Source organism: Protopterus annectens, chromosome 2.part0 (assembly GCF_019279795.1).
Source record: "Protopterus annectens isolate FY-2018-M chromosome 2.part0, PAN1.0, whole genome shotgun sequence".
NCBI lineage: Eukaryota > Metazoa > Chordata > Ceratodontiformes > Protopteridae > Protopterus > Protopterus annectens.
This window is the reverse complement of record NC_056728.1, coordinates 817,494,497-817,507,734: the sequence shown is the minus strand read 5'-3', so window position 1 is coordinate 817,507,734 and position 13,238 is coordinate 817,494,497. Positions and strand designations below refer to the sequence as shown.

The window sequence follows — 13,238 nt, the reverse complement described above, 5'->3', positions numbered from 1 at the left end:
CTGATATACTTTCTACATCGGAAACTACTAACGTGCAAGGGCATCTCTACGTATTAAATGTTTGGCGATTTCATCAGGAAAGTGCTCTGTAAAAACAAGAATGTGAAATGTAAAACCTCCAGCCCCGGTATTCAGAAAGCCCTCTTACTGAATCGAACATTTCTAAGAACGGCTAACATAAACACCTTCAACTTCACGGTCGACCAAGCAGATGGAGGAGTACATGAATTGACAAATGAAGAGATACAAGTATGAAGTCTCATTGTTACAGTCTCACACTTCTATTACTTATAAGACTATGCTTTCTCCACCTCGTTTCAATGTGGACAAAACAAAATGACGGGAGTGGAAAGCAAACTACCCACAACACAGTGGGCACCAACCCGCAGAAGCTTCACAGTTCTTCCTAAGAAGATCAGATTCTGCCAGCAACTGAAGGCCTGACTGACTGTCCTCAGAACTACATTCCAATAATCTGTGATTACAGTTTTTGTGACTGACTATACTATAGTCTACACTACTCTGAACGCGGTGTGGCTAAAATTCATCTCTTAGGATCATTCCACTTATTTCGACTAACAAACATTAAATAAATAACACAACAAGCGGCACCACAGCACCCATGTAGGTAGCATAGAAAACAGCAGCCGGAATAATTGACAATTTCACCTCTGTCTCTTGCCTCCACTTACAGGAACTAGGGGACGAAGAGAATGATCCCTTTAGGGTCGGGAATGTCAGACTGCGCTGCGTGCCGACTCGTCTGATACTTTTAAATTCTTTTTCATTACACCTTCAACTGGGATTACCCCGCTGGGGTCGTATAGTGCTTTGCATATGGTTTGTAATGTTTTATGGAGTTTTATCAGGCTGACACTTCTTTCGAGTAAACCTGCCCACTTCAGTTATACGGCCAGTGTGCAGCACCCTGTTGAGGATGCGCACTCACACTCTTGAGGTTCTGAACTCTTCAGTTCCTTAGTAGATGTAAGCCAGCCGTACCCACGCATGCGTATGGATGAACCTCGCGTCCTACTGTTTACTATTTTTGTCCCGCCTCCGTAGTGAATTAACAGTAGTTTGACGGTGAATTTGACCAAGCTTTGTAACTTTATCTGCAAGGGGTGCTAACCATTTCTAGGTAAAAGATACTCGTAATATTGATTGGTATCGTTTGTGTTTATTAATCTTACTCCTACAAAACATTGGCGATGTTTTCTCTTTCACTCTGTGAGGTAGGGTTCAAGGGCGATACGTTCTAAGACGTGGAAAGACAGAAAATTATTCAAATTAGTATATCTGAAAGTTTTGGAAAAAAGTCAAGTCGCAGCAATTTTTGTGAACGGTTATTGCTGTCTTTTTTTTCCAACTTTTGATAAAAGACAGAGGCGACAAATATGTGGTGTTGTGTGTTTATTTATACGTACTTATAGTTACAGACGTTATGTATAAACTACATTTATGCAAGTTGATGTAAGGTATGTGTATAGTTAAATATACATGCAGACTATATACGTATATGTAGTAGGTAAAAGCTGAGACACAGTTTATAGGTGTGTACTAGGCTAACGACCAGTGGGGGCTTTAAAAGCTTAGCCCCGCAATTCAAATGAGTCCGAGTTATATGTATTAAACGTTTATTATGTAGGTGTGATTGCTGGTTACGATGTGGCATAGTTATTGCCTCTGTCACATCAGAGATGTGGGTGCCACACCTGGGGTGAAGTGTAGTACGCGAAGCCTATATGTTTAAAGAATGTGAAGTAATAGCGTCTTAATAGACAGACACCATAGCAAAGAAAGTGGTTGAGCACTTACCAGTTCTTGTAACACGTTATGTGATATCAGGATAGATTGTGGTGCCTACTGAGTTTTTGGCTAGTGTACTTTTTTAGTGATTTAAGACAAAACTGGCTCAGTTCATACCTTTCAAAGCCATAAGTAAAAGTGGGACAGAAGCCTCCAAAATAGGGACAATTTTTAAATATTGCTCTTAGTTAAAGTTGATAGAATAACATATTTGTATTAGCATGAATTTTCCGAAGTTTGAAGGCTGAAACTCAAATGTCTGTCATTATTTTCTAACTTCAAGCTTTAATGATTTGCCACTAATTTGCCAGAAAACCACAATTTTATGAAAAATTGACCAAAACTATGAGGCAAAAATCTGTACAGTTGAGCGGTATGAGCCAGCTCCTTTTGGTATATTTCACTTTTAAAATTGAGAGGACTAGTAAGTGAAATAGCAGAGAAAAATCAAAATACCTAGACCACCAGCAAAAATTGCCAATATAAATGAGCATACCCTTCAACTCATCAGACAAGAAACAAATTAAATGGCATACTGCAACTGAGAAAAGAATGACTACATTTAGAATAAATAGGGGCACCAACTAGGTGTGGAAGCATGAGTAACAGCTTCAAAAAACATTCTAACCCTACTCAGCACCCCCCTTTCTTATTCAAACCTATTACTACTGCTACCGTTAAAAAAAAAAAAAAAAAACTTCTTCAAAAATTAAAACCATGCTCAAATGCCCCAGATGAGCTTCCCTCTAATTTCCTTAAGCTAGCTACCGATGTCATAGTTCTACCTATGTCCATCCTAATAAACCGTTCCATTCAGGAAGCTTATGTACCTCTACTCTGGAAAAAAAACCGTCATTATTTCCCTCCGCAATTGAGGCAACAGTACAGAAATCTCTAATTTCCGTCCAATAGCCATCCTATCCCCCATCTGTAAAATTCTTGAAAAATGTATCCACCTACAACTCCTACCCTATCTATTAGATAATCCGCTACTTACCCCAACACAACATGGCTTCAGACCCAGGCATAGTACAACTACAGCCCTCTTTTCCTTCCTTGAAACCATCAACCATGCTCCTGACTCTCAATAACGTTGCATCAACCCTGCTCCTAGATTTATCCAAAGCCTTTGATACAGTTTCACATAAACTTCTCCTATCCAAGATATCCTATTCCTCATCCTCCATCAGTTGGTTTTCCACCTACCTTGCAAACCGCCAGCAAGCCGTCAAATGGAAAACTTCCACCTTTTCCTTCCTTCATACTATTAATGGTGTCCCACAAGGCTCTATATGAGCTATAACTAGAGAGCTCTTTCTCTCTCTCTCTCTCTATATATATATATATATATATATATATATATATATATATAAATATATATAAATAAATAACTATAGCACCATTACTGTTCAACACCTTCATTAACGACTTCCATCACTGCATCCCTAATGCTGAACTGCTCCAATACGCCAACAATTCCATGATTATCTGTTCTGCCAAAACTCTTCCTACATTCATTAAACTAATTCAAGAAGTTTCTCCTGCACCGAGTCGCGGATGCTTAATAATGACAGTGCTCTCAACCCTTCAAAAACTAAGATCATGTTATTTATCCCTTCTAAATCTTCCACAATTGATAAGAACTCACAATAATGAGCTAAAACTGAACCACACTTGAAATAGTTCCCCATTCTAAACTGCTAGGAGTACTCATTCATGACCAATTAAAATTTGACATCCACCTACAAACTAATATTAGGAAAACTCATCAAAAACTGGGTATGCTTTATCGCCACAATCGTTATCTTACCCTTTCAACCAAACATACCCTCTCTACTATCTATCTCCGCCCCTCCCTTCTGTACGGTGCCCCTCTCCTTACCAGTCTTCAATCCTCTCTAAAGTCCAAACTAGCTTCCTGTTACAACAAAATCGCTAAGTTTGCTACCGGATCCAAATACTCCTCTCACCATTGCAAAGCTCTCCACTCCTTGAACTGGTTGGAACTCCCAAACTATTTTTCTTATATACAAATCTCCACTGCCCATAAACTCATTTTCCAACCTTCAAATTGTCCCTCACTCTCCTCCACCCTCCAAATACACTAGCCCAGCAGACTACTTAGGTCCAGCAATCAAAACCTGGAAGTGCACAAGCCCACACAAAATCCAGGGACACTTATGTTATCTTTCTCACTAGTACAACTGTGGAATTCCCTTCCCCCACACATTTGAATTTCTGAACTCTTCTGTTTCACCATTTTCTCTTCACAGTTTTGCCATCTTCTTTTGTGAAAGTTAATCAGCCTTCATGTCACTCATCTTGACTCTCAGTCTGTCAGCATTATTAGTTGTCCAGGATAGTTTGGTAGAAAACCGAAAGCAATGGTTGCATAAATTATTAGAGTATTGCTTCTGGTATAGCTGAAAAAAGGGTAAAGTTGCAGTTTTTCTTCACCTGACACAAGGTAATGTCCTTAATATATTTAATACATATTATCTTAGAAAAGAGCAGACTGATTTCCCTGACTTTAAAGACGAGTTCAAGAATTATGGCAGAAGCTTCTCATATTCATGCAGTACAGTTTGTAATGTCAGAACAATGACAAAAGAGTGTGGTGCCTAGAACTACACACCCCATTTTGTGCTCTATGGACCCACTGATATCCTTATGCCAGCCCTGTCCCTTAGGAAGCAAGTTTGTCATGTATCAAAATAGGGAAGACTACCATTCACTGTGTTAGCTGCCATCTCCCACACCAAAAAAATCATGCAAACAATTAAAAGAAAATGCGTAAAAACTCCTTGTTATGGTAATAGGTGGCTTAACCCACACTTGCCTACTCAGTAGGTGTGATGTTTCAACAGTTAGTATCCCCTCTTTTTCCAGAAAGTTTAATGGCAAGCAGCTTTTTCTAAACCCCAAAGGTTACTTTACATAATCATGCATACTATTGCTTGAACCTTACAGTTTCATCCTACCATGCCACCTGCAACAGTTTGTAGTGCAAGACAGAAATATACATGAATAAAAAGCTACAGTCCAATGCAGTTGAACTGCGTGGTATCTGACATTTACTGTGACAAACAAAAGTAATGTCCATTAGAGAAATGAGAAGAGTGGGACATTTTTAATTTTATTACTTTCTCCATCAAAGTGAAAATGCTATGTCTGTCCTCACCAACAGACAAGAAACAGAATGTTGTTGTTGTTGTTGTGTCTTTCGGCTTTTCCCGGTTAGGGGTCGCCACAGCGGAACTCCGGTCCGCTAATGATGTAGCCAAATCTTCATACATCTTGGTTTTCTAGTTCAATATCTTGTTTCACATAACAACTAAAGTAATTAGTTTATTTTAGCAAAATTTAAACCCAACATGATATGAGGCAAATGCCTATTCAGCTATAGCACTTGTTGAAAAACTTCAAAGCAGCAAGTGAATCTGTGTAAGTTTTAAGCAGCTCAGTAATTCAGTACTAACATTCCTCCCTGTCTCTACCAACACATAATATACGTGCTGGCCTCAGTAACATTGGCAGAAATGGTTATTGAAAAATGCTGCAAAGTAAAGTTGTGTGCATTGATAAAGAAAAGAAGAATTATACTTTTTTTTTTTTTTTTTTTTTTTAAATAATTATTTTAAAATTCTCCCATTTTCAGCATCTTAATCTATTGTACATGGCAGTTACTATCCCATATACTTATCACTGTCTGATTTTTGTGTGCTTTTATTTAAGAATTAATGTTAAGATTTTGTGTAGTGGAGTACAGGGGCTCTAGAAACTTCTGTGTGATATATGAATTTACTTGTTTACCTGTAAAGTCTTGTTACATCTGTATTTCATTTTATTCATTACATTGCAAGATATTTGCAGCTAGTTAAATATTAATGTCATAGTAGCTTTAGTAGAGTTCTTTTAGTTGTTTTGATTTACTAATGTCTAATTATATTTCCATAACTGAGTGATCTAATATTGTTAATCCTTGTTCATTCCTTATGTGTGGGTATCGGTTCCAACCTTAGAATCGAGCAGGCCATCTTCCAAGCTCACGTCAGCTACAAACTCTCGAGCTAAACTCTTACTTAGAATTCACCTCTCCCTGTTACCTCAAATTTTGTTTGCCGCATCGCCATTCGGTCGGGTCAAGCTGCTTCTCTTGAGCTAAGTATAGATATATGTTGTCAGACTAGTCTAATATAACCTTTTCTGTCAGAAAAGTTTCTAATTTGCTGTCTCTTACCTTATCGCATTTAGTGACTATATTTCCTTGAGTTTCCTTCCCTTTACTCTGCACTTTTTACCATGAGGTATTTTCTCCCTTACCATCATTGGTAAACCCTTCCTTTCTTCATTACCTTCAGGTATTATTTCATACCATTGCTGGTACCCTTTCTTCTTTCTCTTTTTCTATCTTGGCAAATAAAAAAGGTACTCCAGGATTTATAAGGTGTTCAGACTGTGGACACAAATTACCTACATCAGTTGCACATTCTCTGTGTGTTTATTGCTTGGGTGTCTCTCACTTATCTGTTGACCTGCCCTGTGGTATTTGCAAGAACTTTTCCAACAGAACTTTGAGAGGAAAAATTGTTACTGAAGGGACTTCTTAAATCTCCCTTTTCAGAGGCTATTTCTGGGTCGGAGGCTTCAACCCCCTCCTAGAGCCCATAAGAAAAAAATCGGATGATCCTACAAAGGCCAAGTCTCTGCCTTTGTCCCCGGCTGGGGACTCCCGCCAACCAAGACTTAAGAAGGCTAAGATTTCTGCTCTGGAGCTCACTTTGTCAGCCCCAGCGCTTTCGGTGCCGAGACCTTCAGCACCAAGGCCTTAGGCGCCATCAGTGATTTTGGCTCCGTCTGTTGTAGCCTTTACTGTATCGGTACCGAGGGGCTCCTCGTTTCAGACTACTTTGTATTACTATCCCATATGTAGTAGTCTACATCGGCACCGACTGTTCAGTCGGCACAGACCTTAACCACATCGGCTCTGACATCTTACCCAGAACCGACGCCTCAGTTATTGACACCAGTTTTGTCGGTTCCAGCTATGGTACCGGCAACCACTTCGGCACCGATCTTTTTGTCAGTGCAGACCGTGACCTCAACACCAATGATTTCCTTGGTGCAGATACCCGTAGTCCAGTCTCTCTCTGCACCGTTGCTCTCAGTGCATACTGGTGAGGTGGGCACCGAGCTTGTCTCTTCTGTGGACAGACCTGTTTCTCCCTCAGCTGTGTCCGTGAGGTCCACTAGAATAATTTCTGAACACAACGTGTTGCGTCTTGTGGATCAGGTGCTTCTGGCCAGAGGTATTCTGCCCCCAGGACCTATCCTTCCTTGGGAGGTGATCACCTATCACCAAATACCCCTTCTTATTCTCATCCATCATTGCCTTTGAAGACACTTGATATAGCACAGCCCTCCCCCTCTATGGTCCCTTTATGGACCTCACTAAGGAACTGCAATTGCCTTTGTGGCAGGAGAGTTTTGATATGACCTAGGATGATAGTTGTGACACGCATAATTTGATGTTTCACAGCCATCCGGGGTCTCCGGGTCAGCAGGCTGAGCCACTTAGGGGAGGGGTGACCCCTGTCCAGGGCACTCACCCCTCTTCAGGTGGACCAGCCTTCCAACTGATGGAGAAGGCTCTGGCTTCTGCTGGTGATACAGTGCTGTCTATCTCCCCGCCCTCCTCTGGACCACTATGTTCACAAGTCGCACCTAGCGGACCCTGGGTGCAAGGGCCTCAGGACGTATTCCCACGGGAAAACCCCTTTCCGTTGTCTTCCCCAGCTTCCCCCTCTGAGGAAGTTCAATGGAAAAGTTCATGCAAGAGGAAGCACATGGACTCCACAGAGGAGTCCCTCACTGAAGACACAGACTTTGATGATGGGGAAGGATCCCCTCAGTCACCCTCTGAGGTATCCTTTGGTGATATCCTCTAAATCATTAAAGAGAGAGGTGACTGGCAGCCCTCTAATCCAACCTCCGAGGAGTCTGTGTTCCTGCAGGCTGTTCGCCCCCGGCCCCTACCTCCTGGGTTACTCCACCTGCCGATGAACTGGTCGGGCTTATCGTGCAGCGTGTGTGGAAGGCTCCTGACACCAACAAGGCTATTCCCTGGAGGCCCGATAAGATTTTTTTCCCTCCTACTACGGATCCCCATTGGTCCAAAGGTCTTCCTGTGGATGCTGTGGTGTGGTGGCCGCAACCAAAAAGGATCTGGCAGAAGAAGAAAGCCAGACTGTCCATCCGCCCAACAAAGAGTCCCAGGCCCTGGACAGGATAGGGAAGTGCACCTTTGCATCAGTGACCTTTGCTATCAGTTCCCTGAATTATATGGCACACTTTACCAGGTTTCAAAGGTATCTAATTTCCGAGCTCTCTGAAACCTTGGCTGGTGCCGTGTCTGATGAGGTCCGTGACAAAGCGGCCTCTCAGTTGGCCACCATTGAGTCAATATCTAACTCGTCTATGCGCCTGATATATCACGCATCAGAAGGAGCAGCTAGAGCTGTGGGTTCAGCTGTGGTCTTGAGACGACAAGCCTGGATGCGCTTGTGCAATTTCGCAGAACCCTTTAAGGCTTCCTTTCTTAACACTCCCATTGAAGCCTCTTCATTATTTGGACCCAAAGTTAAAAGCACACTGGCCATATGTGAACAGGACTGTAAGACCCTTTCTGCCGTAGGTGTCCATTATTCTTCCCCTCAACGTGCTTTCTCCCGAAACCAAAAGATTGGGAAGATATGGTTCAAGAAGTCTCAGGGTCTTTTCCGTGACACACAGGCCAAGTTCTCCCCTATAGGCAGAGGGGGAAACTCAGAGGGAAGACACCCTTTTCGGGGCAGAGGGGGTCCACGTAACCAGGGTTCCAGGGACTCTTTTCCTGGCCAATCCTACCAGCGCTCCTGAAGAGCGGCCCGACTCCTTTCCTCTGGCGGTGGTTGGGGGTTGTTTCTCCTTGTACCCTTCTGCCTGGCTAACCATCACCACCGATTCTTGGGTACAAAGGATTATAACCAGAGGTTATCATATCCCCTTCGATCTTTGTCCTGTCTCTTCAAAAAACCTACCCGATGTTTCACCCAGTCAAAGGGAGGAAGCAGCACTAGAGATAAAAAAGCTGCTAAGAAAAAGAGTCATCCAAATAGTCCCTCCAGACCAGATAGGATCCAGATTCTACTCAAGATTATTTTTGGTGCCAAAGAAAACCGGGGACTGGAGACCAATTTTGGATCTCAGTGTATTGAACAAGTTTGTAAGAGTACAAAAATTCCGGATGGTCACAATACAGTCTATTCTCCCACTTTTGTAAAAAGACGATTGGATGTGATCGATAGATCTTCAAGATGCATACTACCACAAAAAGGTGGACAGGCCATCAAGAAGACAAGAAGATTTCTGCGCTTCCATGCGGGAGCCAGTCAATGCCAGTTCAGAGTACTGCCCTTCGGACTCTCTACAGCCCCCAGAGTGTTCACAAAGTGCATGGCAGTCATCACAGCTCACTTGCGACTATAAGGATTCCAGGTGTTTCCATACCTAGACGACTGGCTCATCTCCGCCCTCAACAGACATCTATTGGAAGAAGCCTTGGCATACTCTCTCCTCACTGCACAAAGGCTAGGCATAACCATAAACTGGCAAAAATCCAGTCTCACCCCATCTCAGTCCACAGAATTCATAGGGGTCATCTTGGATACAAAGAATTGCAGAGCATCCATTCCAGAGCACAGAATTCTAAGGATAAAGCAACAACTGATCCCAATCCTTTCAAGGGAGAAATCCACAGCTCACTCTGTCCTACAGTTGTTGGGTTTCATGGCAGCCTCTATCACATTTGTCCCCTTGGCCAGGTTTCACATGAGGCTTCTACAATGGCTACTGCTCATCCAATGGTATCCCTTCCAATATCCTCTTTCAGCCAAGATTCGAGTGACTCACAGGTGCAAACAGGATTTAAATTGGTAGATGACCCACAACCCGTCACAATGGTCTCACCCCTTCTCCCCCCAGCAGCCCAAGGCTACAATGACCACGGTCGCCTCCTTGATGGAGTGGGGGCGCTATGTCAGGGACAGACAGTCCAAGGCACTTGGTCCGAATTGGAGGCCCAACTGCATATAAATGTTCTAGAGCTGAGGGTGGTGCTCTAGCATTGCAACCATGCCACCCCCTGCTGCCGTCTGGTACGATTGCGATACAGTCAGATAACATGGCGGTGGTCTGGTACATCAACAAACAGGGTGGAGCCAAATCTTACCCCACTTTGTCGTTGTCGAGAGGCCATGAGGATATGGCAATGAGCGATGGCTACCAACCATTTTCTTCTAGCAACGCACATTCCCGGGATTTCCAACGTGATAGCAGACAGACTTAGCAGGTGCATTCTACAACCTCACGAGTGGTCCCAGAATCCCTTGATAGTGGCGGAGATCTTCCACCGCTGGGGCTGTCCTTGCTGCGACCTCTTTGCATACCCAACCAACTACAAATGCAGCAACTATTTCACCCTGATCCCCCCTCCGGGACAGTCACCCAGGGACGCTCTAGTCCACGATTGGCCCTCGGGTCTTCTTTATGTATTCCCACCTCTCCCCCTCATTCCCCAGTTTCTGAAGAAAGCCCGTCGGTTGAAGAGCAAGGTGATCCTCATAGCACCATATTGGCCTCGTCAGATTTGGTTCCCCTTCCTTTGGCCTCACCTGCTAGATCAACCATGGTTTCTCCATACAACCCCGGGGTTGATCTCACATCCGCAGAACCTGATAAATCCCAACTTGAACAGCCTGAAGCTCATAGCTTGGCTCCTCCAATTCCCTTAATTGCCAGGCAGAATGATCTTTCTTTACCAGTACGGGACATTCTTAGTGTATCTCATAACTCTTCCACTAGAATTACTTATCTTAGCAAGTGGAAAAGATTTACCTGTTGGCTGAAAGAAAAACAAGTAGATCCCTTCTCGGCACTGGTGTCGATAATACTAGAGTATCTGGCCGACCTATTTCAATCGGGTCTATCGACCTCTACCATTAGAGTTCATTTGGCTGCAATTTCTAATTTCCATGAGGGTGTCCAAGACTCCTCTCTTATGTCACACAAATTATGCAAGACCTTCATAAAAGGTGTGAATCATCTAAAGCCCCTTTTTAGAAAACCTATTCAACCATGAGACCTGTCATTAGTTCTACAAGCTCTGACAATGCCACCTTTGGAACCAGCTTCTTCTTGCAACGTCAGATATTTGTCATGGAAAACCTTGTTTTTGGTCACCATTACTTCTGCCAGACGTATCTCTGAGCTTCAAGCCTTATGCATCAAGAGTCCATACTTGATTTTTCATAGAGATAGAGTGTCTTTGAGAACTAATCTTTAATTTCTGCCAAAAGTGATCTCTGAAATGTCCATTAATCAAACCATTGAATTGCCAGTTTTCTTCCCCAATCATACAAATAGAGGAGAGTATTGCCTACATACCCTAGATATTCACAGGCAAATTCGCTTCTACTTGAACAGGACTAAGGCCTCTTGTAAATCAGACCAGTTATTTTTGGCCTATTCTGGACCTAGATTGGGATGTGCTGTTGCTAAGGTCACATTGGCTATATGGTTGAAAGACCTTGTGACCTTCATTTATACACAACATAATATTCTATTGCCTACTACCATAAAGGCTCATTCGACAAGGTCGGTGGCAACTTCTGCTCCCTTCCATGCCAGAGCTTCTTTACATGACATCTGTGCAGCTGCAACTTGGGCTACGCCTCATACGTTCATCAATCATTGCAAATTGGATTTGGCCTCCAGGGGAAGAGCATCTTTTGGTTCTGTGGTGCTCAGGAATGTCCTTCCATAAGATCCTTCCAGGAATAGAGGTAGCTGGGGACTCTGTCCCATACATAAGGAATGAACGAGGATTAACAATATCAGATAAAGAAGTTATGTCTTACCATAACGTTCCATCTGTATTGTTGATCCTCATTCAGTCATTACGACCCTCCCTCCTTCCCCCTCCTGTGGCTTCTAGTGGATCTCACCATCCGGTTCTTTTAGGTCATTTGACCAGAGGTAGCCTCTACCTTCTTTTGACTTGCAAACTCAATCTGAGGTAACAGGGAGAGGGGAATTCTGGGTAAGAGTTTAGCTCAAGAGTTTGTAGCTGACGCGAGCTTGGAAGATGGCCAGCTCGGTTCCAAGGTCGGAACCGATACCCATGCGTAATGACTGAACGAGGATCAACAATACAGATGGAACGTTATGGTAAGACATAACTTCTTTTTTTCATAGATTGTCTCTTATTTTTCTGATATTCACAAATGCTGTTAAAGTAAAAGTCGGCAAAGTTTCACTTGTCACTGCATTATAAATTTTTGCTTATCTTTAAGCATTACAGAGGTCAGCAGACATTGTGAGACTACAGTTGTAACTCATGTGGACTACTTGAACAACGGACCTAAGCCGAAAAACTTTGAAAGGAACAAACAAACGAGTAGACAATAATCAACGTTGTAGACCACAAAAAGCACGATAATGATTAGCGCTTTCATCCACTTTTAATCCACACGTGAACTTCTTCAGAATAAACAAGAGCTCTCCCCAGCTCTCGTTTATATACAGGAAATGATGTAAAAAAATTTTTTTCTTAAAATTAATTAAATACTAACCAATTTGTTTATACACAAATTAAAAAATCTACCTTAAAAACTATTCAAATTGTTACTATAATGCAATAATATTCCATATCATAAAGAAATATTATTTTTTTTAATAAAAATACTTTGTTCATACTCTCAAAAAATATATATACACATATATATACACAGCCGTGTCCTTGTGCCCATATGGACACGTAAGTTTATGAATAATGTGAGCTTATAAACACTATTATAAAAATATAAATATAAACCTGCACCTTAAATTTTATGTCAACTTGAAACACAATTAAAGGTGTCATATATTGGAGAACCAAGTACTTGCTACACCAAGGTCTGTACCACAATCCTCAAATGTAAATGATAATAGTTCTTCAGCAGTGTGAAAGAATACTACCTAAACTACCTTTAATGACATCTAGTCATCTACAACCCAATTTTGCACATGGGGTGGAATGTCATTTCAACACTGACAATCTAGAGCCAAGGTTCACATGGCCAGGTGGCTAGCCTTGCAATTGCTGTTTCTACATACCACACACTTACACACACACTGCACCTATACCCAGTTTACAGTGTCCAGTCCACCTACTTTATGTCTTTGGAATAAGGGAGGAAACCCATGTGAACACAGTGAGAACATGCAAACTCTGCAAAGAAGGCACCCCAGCCAATAATCGAACCTGAGAACCTCCTGCTGTAAGGCAGCAATGGTATCTGTTGCACCCCTGTGCCACCCCAACACATATGTATATAACACAAACCTAGAGA

The 13,238-nt window shown here is 42.4% G+C and overlaps 1 protein-coding gene across 6 annotated transcripts in view; it reads right to left on the bottom strand.

Annotated features, from left to right (window-relative positions):
• The window catches only part of KDM4C (lysine demethylase 4C), a 3,520,425-nt gene extending 3,519,038 nt beyond the window's left edge, over positions 1–1,387 (bottom strand). For 5 of the 6 annotated variants that reach the window (XM_044061091.1, XM_044061094.1, XM_044061096.1 and 2 more), the window contains exon 1: positions 693–1,387. The gene's annotated coding sequence lies outside the window, so the exon portion shown is untranslated. Of the gene's footprint in view, positions 1–669 lie in introns of all 6 variants that reach the window. The other variant, XM_044061093.1, reaches the window with a different exon arrangement.
• Positions 1,388–13,238: the final 11,851 nt, after the last annotated feature.